A 15,399-nucleotide genomic window follows, 5' to 3' on the forward strand; every position below is an offset into this window, starting at 1 on the left:
GGGGGAAGGACAAGAAAAGGGACTCCTGTAGGACTGTGCTAGAAGAATCAGAGCCTCAAACTGCTTAGAATCTCTAAAATTTGTGCTGTAGCTTATTATATAGAAATTCTTACAGCTAGGATGCAATGTATGTTTCCAGATGGCATACACTAATAGAATTATATTGGGGGTGTGCTTCAGGAAGCGTGTCCCTTCATCAGCCACCAACCTATACCTCTCTGTGTATATTTGCCTCCTGTGTCTTAACTTTTCTTATATATGCACACATCTGTGGTTTCATGTAATAAATGGTCATATGAGTGGGCGGGGGTGTGGTGAAGAGGACAAGAGCTCAGGTCTTGAAGGAAAATATTCCTGATTCAGTGCTTGGCTCTGCTTTGTATTACCGGAATGGCATGTTGGGGAAAACATAAGTTTACCTACTTTATCTACCTCAAAGATAGTTGTAAAGATGAGGGATACTGTGGTAAAATGCTTAGCATAGTTCTAACGGTATTATTGTATAAATTCACATACACATAAATATAAATACTTATCCACACATGCAGATATACTCATTCATATATGTGTGCACTGACAAATAGCATGTGTACCCACACACGTGTGCATTTAAGTATAGATAGAGACACAGGGCATGTGCAGCTTTCCTATATAATCTAATCAAGAATGTTGTTTCTCCCAGAGTTGAGGTCCAGAGACATCTTTGAGTCCTAGTTCCTATAATGTTCTGGATGAGGGACTGTGGGTGGGGGCATGCCTTGCAGACAGGGAGCCAAACTGACCAAGGGCCCCAGCTGCTGTGCACTCGTATTTGTGTTGAGGCCACACTTCCTATGGGCCGCTCCCACCCAGTCAGCCACTGAGTGAGTCCCGGGTGCTAGTACTCATAGTCTCCAGGAGACAGGGGCTTCTCTGAGAGTTGACTGTGGTTTGAAGGCTCCCTCACGGCCTTCCTCATCCTTCCTCAGTGCATAGCTGGTCTAGGATGCTTCCGGCCAACCTTTCTCCCCACCCTCCTGCATTTAGGTCAGACTTGCATTCTGGTGTGGTGGCTCTCCCCCCTGGCCTCTCCCAGCTCCCTCCTCCTTTTCTCTCAACTGCTTCCCCAAGTAAAATCCTTATGTTTAATCCTGTCTTGGCTGTGCTTCTAACACCACAGGGGAGTGTGGAATCCCAGGTCACAGAGGAGCCCAGGATTCAGAAGTCCCAGGAGCCCACAGGAGGGAGCAGACTTGCATCCCTGATCACAAATGTTATACCTCATTAACCTGCACGCCCACATTGCCAGGCAGTACTTATTATCGACCCTGTGAGGTGGGGAGACCGAGGTCTGGGAAGCTCTCTGTCACTTGCCCAGGCTCATAGGATCAGAAAGTAGCAGAGCCTGATCAGGAACCCAGGCTTCCTGAACCCCAAATCTCTACTCTCTTTGATCTGTGCTGCCCGTTGAGCACCTTACCAAGCGCTTCCACAAGCATCATATCGTATCCTCAGTTTCCCCTGTGATGAGGCAGGGAGAGTTCACCACCCCCATTTCACAAATGAGAGGCTGAGACTCAGAGAGGTGAGGTCAATCACCCAAGGTCACTTGGTTAGCAATTAGAACCCAAGTCTCCTGCCAAGTCCCAGCCCAGGGCCATGGCTTTTTTGTCCCTCCTCCAAGGGACTTATCCCACTCCCAAGCCACTTTAGTCCCTGCAAAAAATCTTGGAGTTGCCTGTTCTGCCTGCCATTCCCCACAAATTCACATTTCCTCTCTCTTCCTGGGAGCAAAAGCCCCAGGGTGGCTGAGAGCCTGGCTGTACCAAGTACATAGCAGCCTGCGGTCCGGACTGGGGATGTGGGGAGAAGCTCCTGCTCCCCACATTGGAAACCTGCCCACTGAGCCTCCTTCCTTCTTGCTTGAAAGTGCTCTAGAGTTTCTGTGCTCACAATGCATCTCTTTGGAAGTCTGCCCTCTGAGGGTTGCCATGGTGACTATTTTGGTACTGCATGCTAGAAAAAGCCGAGGCACCTGCTGGTCACACCACCAAAACTTGTCTCTCTGAAAAATCAGCAGATGGCATTTGTCAGAAATTCCTACTTCTTGATTAATTTGGGAAAAAGAAGAGTGTGTGGTAATGCTGATATCCTTTAACCTGGATTGGCTATGTCAGTGTTTTGGGGAAGACGTGAAATCGCTGTGCACAAACCCCACGAGCTTCCTTTGAAATGATGGGTTGCTTAGTTTTCCCAGAGAGGCTAAGAAGTTTGGTGATTTGAATTTTAGTAGATGAAAACAAGGGGAAGATCATGATGTCACTTCTCTATTAAGAGAGGTTAGGATGTTAGGGCCAGTTCTGCAAAGGTTCATATCTCACTTCTAGTAACTTCCACAAATTCTCAAACATGCCTCAGATTGGATCCGACTTTTAATTGACATGAACGGGAAAAAAAATCATGATTTTTTTGATTCGAAACCCAGCTTTGCCACGCATTAATTGTGTGACCTTAGGGAAGTCCCTCAGCCATCCAAAGCTCAGATTCTCCACCTATAAGACAGTGATGATAATAGTATTTATTTCACAAGTTTGTAATGAGGATTAAATGAGATAGTTATTATTATTATCATCATCATTATTATTAACTAGAATTCAATTTAGGCATGGAGGGACTTACCAATCCATATGCTCATACAGATTTTACATATAACTCTGTTCATGAAAATAAATTAATTTCACTGTCTCAATCTAAGCAATGATATTTTAGTTAGGATAACATAACCCCCCCAAAAAAAAACTTCTGGGTGCACATTGTACAATGTGTCTCTAATTTAACTGTTATCTCATTCTGCTTTTTTAGGGACTTGTTCCCCCAGCTCTCATATCCTTGTTTTCACATGCCCTTTTCACAGTTTGCAATACTCTTTGTTCCCAATGTAACTTAGCAAACTTTGAATGTAGGCGTGAGCTGGTTCCCTAAGCATACATTGACTACCACCTCTTAATTTTGGGCTCTTTGTAAGAGCCTTCTGCAGAATGGGTTATGTAGTTTTCTACCCTTTTTCATCTATTGGTTCTCTGTGGAGAATGAGCCTCCAGTTCCTCACTGGCAATCTGATTCTATAATGAGGCCTGGTAAATTAGGGATGGCAAAACCTGGGTGACTACTCTCCCCTCCTGTGGCCATGACAGACATTTCTAATCAATTATAGCACTTTTCCCACTGAGCCCCGAAGGACCTGGGAACCTTCCTGAATACAGTGCTCAAGGCAGCCATGCTAATTCACTAGAGTTAACACAGGAAAGGAAAGGAAATCTGTTTGTCATTCCTGGCATTGGGGACAGAACCCTGGAATGGAAAGCAGAAAAGGTAATGCTAATCCCAGTTCTGCCTTTAACTAACTCTGTGAACTTAGATTCCTCATTTCCTTCTCTGAGGCTCAGTTTCCATATTTGAAATGAAAGAAAGAAAGAAAGAAAAAAAAAGGAAGTCTTTAATTCCTTCAAGTTCTAAAATTCTCCATACTTTCATCATCCACCTCCCCACCTCCCACTACAAACACACATTCTCCCATCAGGTGGGCTCCCAACACCCAATGCAGGCTCTGATCTGTTCTTTTCTTGGGACTTGTCCAAATGATCAGATTTTATCAAACATCCTGGGGTGGCTGAGTGCTAAATAAAACATTCTCAGATGCTTAGAATCACCAAATTATAGCATTTCTGAGCTGAAAGTCACCTTAGAGCACACTGAGCTGAATCCTCCACACTAAAGACGAGGAACTAGAACAAATGAGTTCAGTGACTTCCCTGAGGTCACTCAGCAAGTTAACAAGTTGATCTGGTCCCCATTTGGGGATCCATCACGTATGAGACCAGGCCAGTCCTCGGTCATGTGACCTGGGCTCTACCAATTGGATGTACCCATGGAAGAATCCAGTTCAGAAGTGTAGCAGGAAGCCTTGGGAGTGTCAGAGCCTGAGGTTTTGGTGTTCGGTGTTCAGCATGTTTGGTGAAAGCCGTGGTGTTTATGCCCAGGCATGTTGCCAGTGGGGCCTTCGAAGGTGTACTCTCACTTCGTGGTTTGGGCACTTTCCTGGCTGGCTCCCTTTATGCTGCACTCTTTGGCTGTCCTGGAGATTCTGTGAACTATCTAATATTCTTTAATAAATTCTCTTTCCATTAAAATGAGCTAAGTGGGTTCTGTTGTTTATACCAAGAGTCCTGACTGGCACACCAACCCTTGAAAGGAAAGGAAATTCTAAATATAAATGCCACTTCGCAGACACTTGTTAATCCTCTCTCTTCTCCTCCGCCCTCCTGCCTTTCTTCTGTCATGCCTGTCAAACTCATCATCACTGAAGCATTGTGGGACCCGTGAAAAGAGATATGTTGGATCTAAATTCCCACAAAATGACACTGAGTGTTTGAAAACGCTTACAAAGAGGCATTGCTCCTCAATGGGGAGGGGTAGGCATCTCAAGGATTTGTGAAGGCTGCCGAGGGTGAGGGCATGAGGGTTAAGGAGGGTGCAGAGGTTCCTTTAACACCTTCTTCTCCCATCTGCCCCATTCCAGACTTTAAAATATTATTAAGAATAATGGAGGATAATTTTCATTGGTTCACGTATGAACTTGAATAGGAGTTGATTCCCAGGTTGGTTGTCCTGCTCTATTCCTAGGTCCCTCCTTGGAAAGACTTGTGCTATGTAGCAAGAGGTACCTACAGATTCATTTGCTTAGAAGGACCTTCCATGCTATGACAAAACCATTACAGATGATCCAAAAACAAACAAAGAGGGACAGGAGGGGAAATAAAGACCAGCATAGCAAAGGAGAGGCTGAAAACATCTAGAGTGAATTCTCCTTACCCAAACTCCACAAATAGCAATTGTTCATACAACTCTTTTGACCATGAATCCCAACAGGCAGAGGGTGGTAGTGGGTGGAGTATGGACTCGGACCTGCCTGGCACCCATTAGATGTGTGACCTTGGGCCTTTTGGGCAGATTCTCTAACCTCTCTGAGCCTCGGTTCCCTTATTTTATATATTGTATATATTATATAGTATGGTCTTCACTCTGTTCTCATTATTTGTGATAGTTTGTCCTATAGAGTGACTGGGAATGTTGCATTAACAAATATTTGAACTGCTATTCTGAGGGGAAACACATAACCTTTTTTTCTGTGTGTTTCTGTTTAAAGACACCTTATTTAATATTACTGTTGATTCACTGACATTGAACTCCTGGCCAGAAGCACTGGAATTCATGCCTGAATGAAGCTCATCTAACACATACTTTCTCTATAAGTCACATCACAATCTCCTTGTGTACTACTATGCTTGGAGACATTTTAAACATCAAAATCTCTAAGAAAAAGAGCACAAAATGTGGAAGTAGATGGCAAAAAGGAGCTTGTTTGCAGTCTGAGAGCTGAAACATGAAGGCAGAGTGTCACCTTGTTCGACCTCAGCTGGGAATGTGTGTGATGGGCAGCTCAAATTTTTTATAGCTCTGCCCATTTCTGCAAATGACTGTAAAGTGCTGCGAGTGTTGATTTTGGGGTTACAGATCAATTTTAACAAGTAGGTGAATTTGCACATATGCAATCTGTGAATAATGAGGATTGACTCTATATACATTTACATATTGCTACCTTACCTTAGTTTTTGTCAGGACCAAATGCATGGAAGAATCCATCACAAACCATAAGGCATTGTAGAAATGAATCTAATGGTTATAAAACATATGTGCTGGTGGATGCCAGCTCATTCTCTCCGGCATCAGCTCAGGAGTCACCTTCTCCAGGAAGTCTTGTACCAAAGGCAAGGACTTAACTGTAAATACAAACTAGAACAGGTTCCTTATCTGCCTGGGTGGGGTGGAAGGAAAAGAAGGTCAAGAGGGCGACTCGCTTACTTCATTCTACTTCTCACCTTGTCCGGGAAGCTAGATGCAAGGGCATACACTACCAAGCCGCAAAGTCAGGATTTGCATACAGGATTTCTGACTCCAGGCTTTGCAGTCTTAACCTCTAGAATATACTCATACCAAATTTTGTCACATCATAATTGAAACAAAAACACATCACTTAAAAGTTCCTGGAGAAAACGCACAGGCCCTTGAGAATATACCTCTGTACCTCCTCCATCATTCCAGTTAGAGAAACATCGATTTATTGGAGTTCCTCTGAAGTGTGCTAATGGTTATAAGCCTCTTTTTCTGCCCCCTTCACACCATCACCCCAGTGGTGACATGGTGGTTCCAAGATGTCACAGATGACAATGGCATGGGATGAAGACTTGCTGCTGTGGGATCATGTGAGCTGGGAATGAGCTGGCCTCACGGAGGATTAAGGATGGAGATTCGACCTAGGAACTGGCTGAACTGGCTAAGCATGAGCAAAGAATACCAAAGAGGCTTCTGAGATGGGGACACTGCCTGATGGCCTCACCCCAGTCCAATTTCCCCTCTGCTGTTTGAGAGTTTATGGGGATATGGGTTCCCTGCACAAAGGCAGTATCTCCTACAACTAGTAACCTGAGGAGCTCATTCATTCCACAAACATTTACTGAACACCTGCTGTATCCCAGGACTTGTGTAAATGGTTGGGCATACTGACATTAGCATTAGGGTGTAGTCATATCCTATTTACCTTAGGAGAGATAGTCAGACCAGTTGTTAAGAATGTGTATTCTGTGCTTTAGTTTCCTCATAGGTGAAACGGAGAAAATCCTAGTACTTACGTTACACAGTTGATATGAAATTAAATAGGCTAATACACATAAAGTTTTAGACCAGTGCCTACCATGTAATAAGCCCTCATTATTAGCTGTTATTAATTTAAGTGGGCCTATGAGAAAGAAAGAGAGTGAGAACGAAAAGCGTTGTGCTGGCAACTATTCAAGTGCATATGCTTTCTTTCAAAGTGCATATGCTTCTGAGGACATGCAAGGTGGGATTTTGAGGTATCATATTGATTAGGTATGGATTTCACCTTATGAATTTACTTTAGAAACTAACCCCTACATTAGAGTAACCCCCACTACAGTAGTAGTAGTAGTAGTAGTAGTAGTAGTAGCGGCAGCAGCAGCAGCAAATATTTACTGAGCACATATGTATGGATCAGGCCACAGTGCTAAGCGCTTTGCCTGTGGTATTTAATCTAATTCATACAATAATGGGTTCTATTGTTTAGGTTCGAAGAAACTGAAGTATAAGGCAGTAAAGCAATGTGTCCAAAGTTACAGCTGGCACATGGCCAGGTGAGGAGGTGAACTTAGTTTCTACAGGTGCAAGTGCTGTGTCTTAGCCAATAAGCTTTACTGTCTCTGAGGAAACTCACAGCCTAGCGGTGCTGCTGGCAATTTTAAAGAAATAATCGCAATAGGTGGGAAAAGTGCTGGAGGAGGTGACATGATAATTAAGCTTTTCACCAACCTGTTCTCTCTCCATCACTCTCTTGTTGGTGCCTAGATGGCAGGGACCAGATCTCATCCATCTTGGTTCTCCTTGCACCAGCAAGGTGCTCGGTAAATATTTGCAGGTTTGGTTTGATTTGAATGAGATACAACGACTCTTTCAGATGGTGCTCGATGAATGAGCTAATGATTTCTCTAGTGTGGATTACAAGCCCTAAGGGTATGTTATTGTTTCTGAAGTTGGAGCCAGAAATGACAGTCTCTGGTTAAGCATGTATAAATGTTTAAAATAGGAATAATGTTTATTGCAAGCAAATTTGCTAAATGTGGGTGCCTTTGGTTTCTGGGTCATTTACAACTGGCTACCTTAGACCCTTTTATGGTCCAAAAAGCTCCTGGCTGTTCTGTTTCCCCGCATCATGAATTGAAAATGCAAAATAAGAAGGCAGATCATATCTTTGCAATGAAAACCCCATGGGCTACATTTCATCTGTAAAAGCTGCTGTGTGCCAACCTGACCCTTCCCCCAGTCCCATGCTCCTTTTGCCTCTGCTTCGGGCACACTCAGAGGAAGGGAGATCACTACCATTCATTCCATCTTTGGGAAGTTCTGAGCCTCACGCAGGGTCCTCTTACTAAGTGCAAGCTGCCTGCATAGAGCTTTCTCCCACTTGCCCTGCCTCCCCATCCCAGGCCCCATCAGCTTCCTTTACCTCAAGACAATTCTTTTTTTAATATTTATTTATCTATTTGGCTACGCCAGGTCTTAGTTGCAGCATGCGGGACCTAGTTCCCTGACCAGGGATTGAACGCGGGCCCCCTGCATTGGGAGCGCAGAGTCTTAACCGCTGGACCACCAGGGAAGTCCTTCAAGACGATGCTTTAGAGATTAGGTATTACCACTGCCATATTCACGGTTCCTTTGAGCATCCTTCATAGAGTATTGTTTCCAGTCCCCTCACAACCTGGTCAGCTTAAGCGGATGTCAGTGTGAGGTCCAGAACTGAACATGGTGCTCTAGATACAGTTTAACTAGCCCTGTAAATGTGGACCATGCTCTTTAAAACATCTTTCTTGTTTCTGCAGCGACACCTGACCTTTGATGCAGCTTGAATGTACAGTGAACTGGATTCCATAGTTCTTTCTCTTGCTATTGCTGTCAAGACAGATGGCCAGTACCCCATAATAAGGAGGCATCAGTCCCAGAGCCCTGAGGGCTGGTGGGAAATTGCCATGAGTGGGGAAACGAGAGGTTGCCTCTTCTCCTTACACAAGTTCCTGCATGTACAGAGCACATTCAGGTGATGAGGACCAAACCCCAGGAGAACAGGCAGAGGAAGAAGGCCTTGGCGCAGGGTGAGGAGATTTGGGTTTGAAGCACACTATTCCACTTGCCATGAAGTGGAGGTGTCAGCACCTCTGCTCACTGGGAGGAGACATGTCAAAGACAAAGTGGCACGTAGCCTAAGTATTCTGGGTGACCTCTAGTCCCATCTCGTTAGGTCATACAGACAAGAAATATCAGTCCGACATCCAGAAAGCAATATCAACCTTTTTACATTTTCCCTGAGGCCTCTTTTAAGTAGGCAAAATGAAGAGATTTCATTGAGTGAATTACAGCAAAATTTCTTTGCTTGTGGATCTCCCCAAAGCTGGCCATGCTTTGTTAGCTGCACCATTTCCCCAGCTGGAAGTTCCTTTCTTCCCCCTTCTCTCCTCCCAAACCTATAAACCAAACTCTCTAATGAGGAGAACTATCGGAAGAAAACCTAGCTCTTTTTTTAAAAATTCTTTAATTAATCAATTTATTTTTGGTTGTGTTGGATCTTCGTTGCTGCGCGTGGGCTTTCTCTAGTTGCATCAAGTAGGGGCTACTCTTTGTTGCGGTGTGCAGGCTTCTCATTGCGGTGGCTTCTCTTGTTGTGGAGCACGGGCTCTAGGTGAGCGGGCTTCAGTAGTTGTGGCTCGCGGGCTCTAGAGTGCAGGCTCAGCTGTTGTGGTGCAGGGGCTTACTTGCTCTGCGGCATGTGGGATCTTCCTGGACCAGGGCTCAAACGCGTGTCCCCTGCATTGGCAGGCAGATTCTTAAACACTGCACCACCAGGGAAGTCCAAAAACCTAACTCTTGATTCTCTGTTTTCTTGCTCCTGCCTTTAACTGTGTTGTTCACATTTACTCCATTCTTTCAAGAGATGCTTAAAAAGTGTTCAAAGGCATATAAAATACATGTTTTGGTGGGAAAAGACTGTGCTTGCAAAGCAGTGTTTACTCACCTAAGTGAGTGAGCACTTCTGTCTCCTCCCACCCCTCAATTTACACTGCAGGAGCCTGTAGGGGCTTGGGGCACTGGGGGGTGGGAAGGGAGGGTGGAATAAACACAACAAAGCCTGGGCTCAAATTCAGCTCAGCCACTTGCTACTTATGTGATCCTGGGCAAGTCATTTAACTTCTCTGAGTCTCAGTTTTATCATTTGCAAAATAGGATGATGGCTACCAAGGAACAATTAAATGGAATAATGAATGTGAGGCATTTAGTATGTGGCTGGAAATGATATATCTCTTCCATAGCAAGTCACATTCAGCCAACAACATTAGGCTGGGGCCTAGGGGATACGCTCACACGTCTCAGACTGAATTTGTTTTCTGGAAAAATCCATGGTATAGTAGGGGAGATAAGTCAGGCAGAGTAACACCACTAATAGAAAGCAGAGTATGCTGAGAGGATAGGACAGGACTGTGAGAGAGGCGAGGATAGGCAGAGCCCAGAAGTCTCCCTGGAAAGGTGAGGTTTGAATGGTCCCTGCTGAATGGCCAGATTTGACCACAAAGGAAAACAGAGGAAAGGAGAGTGGTGCTTGTACAGGGAGAGAGAATTGCAACACAGAATGAGTAGGTGGTAGGGCTGGAAAGCGGATGGAAGGTGGGAATTAGTCTGATTAAGGTCTGACTTTCTTATTCCAAAATTGGAGCTACAAACAGGTCTTCTAAATGGACTTCTGCACAGACTCACAGAGTATGAGCAAAAACCAGTCCAGAGAGCTTTAATGCCAAGACCAAGTGGGAAGAAAGAGAAGTACTGCAAGTCAGAGAGGGCTCACTGTTTCTCACTCCTCCAGGCAGATTTGGTGCCAGTGACTCCAATGGAGGATGGAGATATTCCAACAGCCTGTGGTCCCCGAGGAGACTGGGTCCTTCTGCATCCCCTCACTTACCCAGTAACAGGATCAATGTGAGTATCATTGCCTCAGGCTGTCCCAGAGGGATGGACTTCAGCTCTTCTCTTTTATGGGGCCAGCTGGGTGTAGCTCTAATTTTTATCGAGAGTCATCTGTAATTCAGGCCTGGACTGTTCAGGCAAGAGTGACCATCAGTTCTTTAAAAATGTAGAGCTAAAAGCCTGTCACACTTTTAATACTGCAAACATAGCATTGGCTCCTGTATATAAACTGCTGGTGGCATCCATAATCTTTATATTTAAAGTCTACCTGCTTCACCCACTTTAGGATAGTGTTATCTGCTTATAGACTCGAGTTTACTCAAAAAGAATTTTCCCCAGGACTCTTAACCAAGATGTATGAATGCCAGGTTCAGGCTGTTGGAGGGTCTCTCTATAGGTTCAAGAGAAGGTATGTGAGATGTGGGGTAGGGAATAGAAGGCCCAGGAAGAAGAAGAGAGCAGTGGCAGAAAGACCACTCGGGGGAGGCCTGGGGGGTATCATAAATACCCAGAGGAATGTCTGGGAAGCGGGCCAGGTAGGGAGCAGAGCAAAGGACAGACTCAAGAAATAAAGCCCAGGGCTTCCCTGGTGGCGCAGTGGTTAAGAATTTGCCTGCCAATGCAGGGGGCACAGGTTCAAGCCCTGGTCCAGGAAGATCCCACATGCCATGAAGCAACTAAGCCTGTGTGCCACAACTACTGAGCCCGCGCTCTAGAGCCCGCGAGCCACAACTACTGAGCCCATACGCCACAACTACTGAAGCCCACACACCTAGAGCCTGGGCTCAGCAACAAGAGAAGCCACTGTAATGAGAAGCCCGTGCACCGCGATGAAGAGTAGCCCCCACTTGCCGCAACTAGAGAAAGCCCATGCACAGCAACGAAGACCCAACACAGCCAAAAATAAATAAATAATTTTTTTTTTTTAAAAAGAAAAAAGGAATAAAGCCCAGAACAGACTACGACTCTAAAGTGGTGAGACAGGCGCCAACCACAGGGAAAGTTCTTAGGAAGGATGTAAGGCTCCTCTTCCACGGAAGTAAGATGAGAGAGTTCCCTTCTAGGCAATTCTATTTTCTCTGTACAGGAGATCATTCTCTCTGGGGGTAAGATGCTGGGGTGGAAGTGGGGAGTGGGAAAGGGATGGATGGTACCTGAGGGCCCCAGAGGAAGAGCCTAGGGTAGAGGATGAAGACCTCAGGGGCAGGAGCAGGAATTAGGGCCTCTTGCAGGATTGGCTCTCTCTGTTCACACTCTCCACTCCCCTAAGTCTCCCTGTAGAAACAAAGTGCTAAGTACAGATGAGCAGCTAAACTACAGGAGAAGAGCCTGGGTTGCTCTGGGGTCTTCAGAAGGCATAAGTGATTGAAGTGATCACTGCCTCCTGAAAACTGGAAGGTCAGCCTCAGGAGGTGGTTGGAAAATGATGGATATGAAATGACCAGAGAAGGAGCAGACATATATATACATATACTGCATGTCAACTCACGGTTTCCTTCCTTTACCCCACTTTTTTTTAAGGCATTTCCAACTTTAGAATGTTTGAGCTGGAAATGATCATGTAGTCAAATCTTCTATTTTGCCACAGGGAAAAGAGGCAAGTACATTACAGAATGATGGGTGCTCCAACAGAAAGAACAGGATCATATGGGAGCACTTGTGAAGGACACTTACTCCCTGCCGAGGGTGACCTCCCAGGGAGGCTCTCCAACTCAGACGCAGGAAGGGGACCCAGGAGTTCCGACGACTTCGTGGATCAGCATCAGCCACTGCCCATGTGGTCTGCCTAACCCAGAGAGTTACTCCCTCTTCCTCCTTCACCCTCAGGCCCTGGATCCCTGCTGGGGTTCTCCCATGTGCACAAGGCACAGACACACACCTACGCTGGCTTTGAGCCCTGGCCGCCCCTGGGAATGGTCTTACAGGATGGCAAGCTCTTAGAATACTTGACTGGGACTAGAATTTCATTGTGGAAAATCTCCTCAGGCTCCAACCGCTGACTCATCCCTTGAGCCTTGTCCAGGAAATCAGTTTCCAAGATTGCACAAACTCACATGCAGAAAAGCTATCAATATGTTCGCATTTGTATCTATGTCAATCTCCTTTCCTTATTCCTTGATATAATGAGTTATCTAATTATGGTGACATCTGTTGAGGAGGAATCTAGCTTCCCTCTTCCCGAACAGAACCGGGTACAGGGCTCTTTTGGGGAGATCGCCTGCTGCAGGGTTTATGGGAGATGGGCAAAACCCCCACTAGGAATCAGCCACGGCTGCCACACGGCTCTTGTTATCATCAGCAGCCAGCTGCTCCCCATCACCAGCACCATCTCAGACATGGGCAGACCCACAGACTGAGCTACAGGCTCATTGCCCAGAGGTCTCTGTATTTCCAGCCCAGGCTGATTGAGAAGTCAAGAGAGAAGGCAGGAGAACATGTGCTGGTTGCCTCACCTTTGTCTAATTTTAATCCAGAAGGGAGTTTATATTGGTTAACCACCATATGACCTGGAAGTTAAGGTATCTGCAACTTCTCTCTCATATCAGCATTCCTCAGAGCCAGAGTTTAAGGCATGGCCAACATTCATTTATTCAACAAGTATTTGTTGAGCATCTAGGTATTGCGTACTGGGTACAGGGGTTCCTGAGATAAATAAGCACAATTTATGGAGAATTTAACATCCAGTGACACAAATGATAGCTGCACAGGCAGACGGTGCCCAAGACTTGAAGAGGGTGCTGAGAGAGACTTAGAAGATGGGGCCATCCGGTCCAGGGATCCTTTTGCCATAGCCTCTAGACATCTTTAGAAACCACAGTGTCTTCACCTTTCACGCCGAACCCCAAAATACTCAAAGTGGCAGAGCCCGATATACCAATCCACAGTCAGGAGGGTCAATGGCTTCCTGGTGAACTTGGATTCATTTTGCTGGTGCTTCTCATTGTTCATTTTCCCAGAAGAATTCTGAGCAGCTTTGATTTTTGTTTTCAAGCCTCCTGTGTCTTTGGGGTAAATGTGGCTGTGGTACATATTTCTGACACAATTTCTCTTCTTGATGTGTTAGTCCTAATTAAAGTGAGGGAACATAGGCTCCATCTCTAACACAAGCCCTCGCTATATTTGATAAGATCTTTCTTTAGGCCCTAGTACTAAGTGTCATTTGGAAGTATTTTTTCAATTAAAAATATTCTTCCACTGTCTTTTCTAATCAACAAACAAAAGTTTTAAGAACCTAGTGATCCCAATAATAGAACTTTAGGGCTATAGAGGATTTCAAGATCATTTAATCAAATCTCTTCATTTTGCAGATGAAAAAAAATCAAGACACAGGGTTGAGTTTTGAGAATACATGCTGCAGGGCTTACCCTGTGCCCCTTCTGCACTCAGATTCTTAGGTTCCTGTCATTACACACATAGTTGTTTTTTCCTTTAAAGATCAAAGTATCCTTGAATACAAATAATACTTTGTTTGCAGCACCATAGTTAAATTCCATTCTAAAGCTTACATTCTTTCATTCATTTGACCATTTATTGATACATTCTACAAATATTTATTGAGCAAGTACTATGTAAATGCATCTTGCTACTCACTGAAGAAGATGCAAAAATGAATAAGTCATAATCCTTGTGCTCAAAAGGCTCAAATCTATTATAGGAATTAAAACACGGACACAAATAATTTACATAGCAATAATAACAATAACAGCCATTGCTTATACAAAGTTCACTATCTTCCAGGCACTGTTCTAAGCCTATTACATATATTAACTCATTAAATCCTTACAGTGACCTTAGGAGAAAGGTATTATCATTATTCCCATTTTGTCAATGAGAAAATAGAGCCCTATGAAGGTTAAGGGAGTTGCCCACGGCCACAGAACTGGCAAGTGGTAGAGCTGTGGTTCGAATCCAGACAGTCAGGAGCTAAGATAAAAAGTGACTGTTGCAATTAGAGGGGAACATTTGAAGAGGTGTGAAAGCTCTGAGGAGGAAAGGTCCCTTCCAGGTAGGAAAATTGGAGAAAGCTTCATGGAGGAAGTGGCACCTGAGCAGGGTTGCCAGATTTATCAACTAAACGTAATGTGCTGACTTGTGACCCTCAGTGTGGAGGTGGACCCGGGGCAATGTGACAACATGTACAAAAGAGGGATATTCTTAGAAGCAGTAGTCCAACTGGTCTTGTTACCCTGAAGATTCTCCCACTCCTTCCAATCTCTCTGCCCATTTCATCTAGAAAGAGAGATATGGTCCTGTCACTCTCTACTTAAAACCTTTTAATTTACAATAGCCAGGACATGGAAGCAACCTAAGTGTCCGTGACAGATGAATGGATAAAGAAGATGTGGCACATATATACAATGGAATATTACTCAGCCATAAAAAGAAACAAAATTGAGTTATTTGTAGTGAGGTGGATGGACCTAGAGTCTGTCACACAGAGTGAAGTAAGTCAGAAAGAGAAAAACAAATACTGTATGCTAACACATATATATGGAATCTAAGGAAAAAACAACAAAAAAAGTGGTTCTGATGAACCTAGGGGTAGGACAGGAATAAAGATGCAGACGTAGAGAATGGACTTGAGGACGGGGGCGGGGTGGGGTGTGGAGGAGAACCTGGGGTGAAGTGAGAGAGTGGCATGGACATATATACACTACCAAATGTAAAATAGATAGCTAGTGGGAAGCAGCCGCATAGCACAGGGAGATCAGCTCGGTGCTTTGTGACCACCTAGAGGGGTGGGATAGGGAGGGTGGGAGGGAGATGCAAGAGGGAGGG

The 15,399-nt window shown here is 44.7% G+C and overlaps 1 protein-coding gene and 1 long non-coding RNA gene across 2 annotated transcripts in view; one reads left to right on the plus strand and one right to left on the minus strand.

Annotated features, from left to right (window-relative positions):
• LOC308619533 overlaps positions 1 to 15,399 on the minus strand; it is a 553,523-nt gene that overhangs the window by 137,510 nt on the left and 400,614 nt on the right. The window lies entirely within an intron of this gene.
• LOC308618773 (uncharacterized protein) overlaps positions 1 to 15,399 on the plus strand; it is a gene marked incomplete at its 3' end in the record, with an annotated part of 48,943 nt that overhangs the window by 707 nt on the left and 32,837 nt on the right. The gene's annotated exons all lie outside the window — the stretch shown is intronic.

The sequence above is a fragment of the Mesoplodon bidens genome (genome assembly GCF_964165515.1).
Source record: "Mesoplodon bidens genome assembly, chromosome: 6".
NCBI classification, from domain to species: Eukaryota; Metazoa; Chordata; class Mammalia; order Artiodactyla; family Ziphiidae; genus Mesoplodon; species Mesoplodon bidens.